This window comes from Amblyraja radiata, unplaced genomic scaffold, assembly GCF_010909765.2.
Source record: "Amblyraja radiata isolate CabotCenter1 unplaced genomic scaffold, sAmbRad1.1.pri scaffold_160_ctg1, whole genome shotgun sequence".
In the NCBI taxonomy this organism is placed as follows: Eukaryota; Metazoa; Chordata; class Chondrichthyes; order Rajiformes; family Rajidae; genus Amblyraja; species Amblyraja radiata.
In genome coordinates this window covers 97,186-102,114 of record NW_022630500.1, presented here as the reverse complement: position 1 = coordinate 102,114, position 4,929 = coordinate 97,186, and the positions used below count along the sequence as shown (strand labels likewise).

Here is a 4,929-nt window from a genome sequence, read left to right as displayed (position 1 = left end):
GGAAAGTGTGGGAACAATTCTCTCACTTTCAACAATAAAAATATATTTGCGAATGTTAGCACCTGACTCCACAGCAGTGATGATGATTTTTCTAAACAGCAGTCAATTCTGTCTTGTAGAAAATAAAATGCTAATGTAGAGACACTCTGTTAATTCATAAAAGCATATTCTCACTTCTCCTTTATGCTGGGAATAAGTTCTGTTCTTACCTTTATGACAGGCTTTCTTTTGGAATTCTTGCCATTTTCATTCTTAAAAGGCCTAAAGATTTTGAATCCTTGAGGGAATAAAGTGACAAATCAGTGTTGCTTTGGATCAATAGTTTGGAAATTCTGGATATATCTAATGTAATTGAATTTAAAATAAGCAAAATATCACAAAAGTAAAAATTTGTTAAAATTTGTACAATTAATAACACATTTGGAAAAATATATTAAATTTAACAAATATTCCACCACTCCAAAGATAAGAATAAAATCACCCTTGCAATAGATTCCATAGGCTAACGGCCAAATTGATTAGATTCAATTATATTTGAAAAACTGCATTTAATATTTCAAACAGATTTAAATTACGTTGTGGATTTTTTGTCAGAAGTTTAGGTGTCCAATCCTCATCTGACTCGCTAGATTCGTATACTTGGATTGGACGCCTTCTGCTCCGATTGGTCATAAATTCGGGCTTTGGTACGTCTAATCCTGTGAAAAATAAAACATGCTCATCATCTGTTATGGCCACAAATTAAAGAATAATCAACCAGCATGAAGAATATGATGGATGAGTATGTGTCTATTTCCAGGTCAGAAATCACAATGACCAATCTTTCAGTTTCACACATCTATGTGGGAAGTGAAATAGATCAGAATCCTTCTTTCCATTCCTCCAGGTTTAAAGTAATGGCTCATTCTTGCTGCCTGTACTGACAGTGACACTTTGTGCCATGGTTGGGTAAATGGATTGAATAATGAACAACCAGGACAATCCACCTCTTCATCAATGGGAACATTGACCTTTGTCCAAACTCTGATTTCAGGTCTGTGACTAGTTGCAACATTAAAAAGCATAACTGGGCCCCAATGTCTATGGGTTTGTGTTATCCATGGTCACCATCGTCTGAATGACATCAGGCTTTGGTATTGATTGTAAAGTTAGTCCAATTTGAGATCACTGATGGGAATTTTTGAATATTGGTGAGGAAGCTCACCAGGAGGAAATAGTCATTAGAAGCAAAACTGTACATATCCTGCTGCCAATAATCTGCGACTAATCACAAGTCTGCTGGGTGTGCTCATTTCATCAAAAGTGGCATTACAAATCCTACGGGTTGACACACCTTGAATTTGCAAGGCATTAATATTTCAGGCAGGAGTTTATGTCTTGGGACCTTTCCAATTTTCCAATGACCAGTGTGCGTGCACATAACAATGAGGGCAGGAACAGATACAGCAACATTTAATTCTAAACATTATCTTTCAGACATTTCTTTATTGATCTAAAGAACGAGGGCATCACAGGCAGAGCTGGCATTTACTGTTCTTTCCAAATTGCCCCTTGTGTTACATGGAGCAGAACGTGGAGGATGTGGTGCTCCCATACACCTATTGCCCTCAACCTTTATGGTGTAGAGACCACAGGTTAGGGATATGTTATTAAAGAGATCTTACCACAAAGACTCCAGTGCATTATGGAGATAGTAAACATTGCATTTCAGGCTGGTGAAAGCAGTGTACTTTTGAATGAAGAGTGCCAAGCTTCTTGAGTGTTGTGGATCTCTTCCAGGGATGTTGAGATATATTTCAATGTCCACTTTGATATCCCTTGTTTATGAGTATTCTCTTGGTGGCGAGGATAACTGCTCCCATTCCATCTCTGTCAGTTGTGAGAGAATTGATTCTGTAGGTCTTGGAGTAAGGTAAAGATACTGCTGCTGAATGTCTTTATGAGTGAATGGTTTATGAGGTTGGGGACAGGATGTTTTTGATACTCTTTGATTTCCTGAAGAGACCTGAAGGTTCAAAGGGCATTCCAGGTTGTGCTCCTCCATTTTGAACAGCCATCGATCAAGGATTCCCACAAATTAATTATGCTGTTACATTTTCATAAAGGGCTGCCATAAAGCATTGTCTGCATTCTACAAGATCTTGAGCCTTGATGCCACTTTGTTAATCTGGGAGAAACCAATACCTATGGTTTACTTAATCCTGTCAATTAATTTGCAGGATTTTACAGGATAGCCGTCGGTTTATGTTTATTGTAGTCACGTGTATGCAGTACAGTGAAAAGCTTTAAATTGCATGTTATCCAATCAAATAATACAATACATCATAAGTACAAAAGATAGAGTGAAGGGAAAGATAGCAAACTGCAAAATATAAGAGAGGAACTTCAAGAATTAAACACAAAGTACTGGAATAACTCAGTCTCAGGCATGCACAAGTGATGACACAGGCTTGTTTGATCCCGATCCCAATTTTTCCAAATTATGTCAAGTTTAGTGTTGTATGTATGTACGGTGTAGATACAAGACGGATAAAACATTAATTATATAGTAATTCCGTAAGACTGTTACGAGAGAACTGTGTAAATCTACAAGACATCAGTCAAATCATGTTGTTATGAAAAGTCCATGGTACTGCAAGAGGATTACGGTTGCATTAGGATTGCACAAATGGATTGAAGAATATAGTTGTAAGAAAGTAGCAGATCCTGAAACTGTTGATGTGGGACTTCAGCCTTCACTACCTCCTATCTGATTGTAGCAGCGAGATGAGAGAATGGCCCGGATGAATGGGAACCTTGATGACCGATGCCGCCTTCTTGAGGTGGGTTCTCATGTAGATACTATTGATGGTGGGGAGAAGTGTGCCTGTGATGGACTGGGCTGAGTTCACCACACCATACAGCCTCTTGCATGCCTGTGCATTGGATTGCCTTAGCAGGCCAAGATGCAACCAGTCAGGATACTTTCTGCAGTACATCTGTACAAGTTTAAGAGTTCAGCTAGAGATTATTGTTGCAGCACCACTCAACCAGAGTTTCCCTCTCTCTCGTATCCAGTCACAAAGGAAGGTAGACTGGTCATTTGGAGGGGATGATAGTGTTGAATACCGACCCATAGTTGATGAAATGGAAGGATCTAACCAAGGACCTGGCTCAGAAAGCACATATCTATTTAGTTTTTATGTGGGGAAAAAAACTCATGTCAGCATGCATCATTAGAAAATGGCAAAAAGGGAAAAATATTTATATTTTGTACAAACCAATGGCAACCATGGCTTCATAATTCCGTTTTATGTTCTTATAACGGACCTTCTCCCAGTCCATTAGTTCTTCAAACGCTTCCTTGGAAAAATAGCCAGCAATGTCGTTGGAATGGTCAGAATCCTGGAAAAACAAACATTGTACCTGATACACTTTGGTGCATAATCTGTAATCATCAGACATTAATTCCAAAACAGATTTTAAAATATCATTTTTTAATTTAATACAGGACAATTCCAGAATAAAGGATCAGAACTTAAAATTAAAGTGTCAATTCTTATGGAAATAAATGAAATATTTCTTCACTCAGAATATAGTGAGGTTTTTTTTCGGGTTGAAATAAATCAGCTGTTAATTGCATTCCAGCAAGATCAAAACATTATTGATTCCAAGAAGTCATAAACCATATCACAGTAAGAGAGGAAACTGCATTTAAAGTGCAGGTCGGGCGTGATCTGCCTGAAAGGTCCAGACCCAACATGTTGCCCGTCAAGATTCAAGATTGCAGCTTCCAGCCAACAGACATCAGTGTCTACATTTGTGGCAATGAAGACAGTGACTATCATGGGCTTCCCCCACACTGAAGTCAGGAGCAGCACCCAGTGGCTGCTGCAAAACCACGGTTGTAAACAAGAATAAATTGTCAGAGATATTCAGCAAACCAGGCAGCATCTGTGGAGGGAGAAACGGAGTGAATGTTTCAGGTTAATATTCTTTCCTCACAGCTGGGGAAAGTTGCCAGATGGAGACAGACAACTAGAAGGATGAGGGAGATGGTCTGAATGGCCTCAGTCCCAGATCAATATTAATGTCAAAGCTCCCTGGAGTCTGACCTCTGAACCCTGCGTCCCAGACATGGTCTCGTCTCCTTCAGCAGCTCCTCGCTCTCCCTTCCTGAGCTCAGACACCCACTTCTCCTCACCTCACCTACGCTCACTTCTCCTCACCTACACACCTACACCTGGACTAAACCCCTCGCCTCCACGATACCTCACACCTCACTACGAAACCTCGCCTCGACTAAGCTTCACCTCAACTAAACCTCACACCTCACTAAACTTCACCTCACACCTAAACCTCAACTCACTAAACTGCACCTCGACTAAACGTCCTCAACTAAACCTCGCACCTCGACTAAATCCTCACCTCGACTAAACTTTACCTCAACTAAACCCTCAATCACCTCGACCAGACTTCACCTCAGCTCAACCTCACCTCAGATCAATTTCACACCTAAACCTTGTTTCGATTAAACCCCTCGCTTCAACTAAACCTCACGTCGACTAGACTCCGCCTCACGTCGACTACACTCCGCCTCACGTCGACTAGACTCGACTACACTCCACCTCACGTCGACTAGACTCGACTACACTAAACTCCACTAGTCGCCGCCTCAACTACTCGCCGCCTCGCTGCCGCTGCCGCTATTTATAGCCCCTCCCCCTCCCTCCCGCCCCCGTCACGTGAGCGGCGGCTCCAACCAGAGCGCGGGTGACGTCAACAGCTCCAAAAGCCGTCGCCAGTTTCCCGTCTCCCCCCATCCTCGCTTTCCCGCCGTCGCGCCGCTGAGGGGGAGGGGCTGCGGCCGCCGCGGGCGGGGGGGCGGGGCTTGGGGAGACGTCAACGTCAGCGCGCGTGCGCGTCTCCCCCCCGCCCCGCGCTGTCTCG

General features: G+C 42.2%; 1 long non-coding RNA gene across 1 annotated transcript; it reads right to left on the bottom strand.

Annotated features, from left to right (window-relative positions):
• Positions 1-214: 214 nt before the first annotated feature.
• On the bottom strand, positions 215-3,357 carry LOC116969848. The gene is made up of 3 exons (XR_004410939.1): positions 3,261-3,357; positions 576-698; positions 215-277 (listed from the first exon to the last, which is right to left on the bottom strand). It is a non-coding gene; the product is annotated as an uncharacterized LOC116969848 (long non-coding RNA).
• Between the last annotated feature and the right edge of the window lie 1,572 nt (positions 3,358-4,929).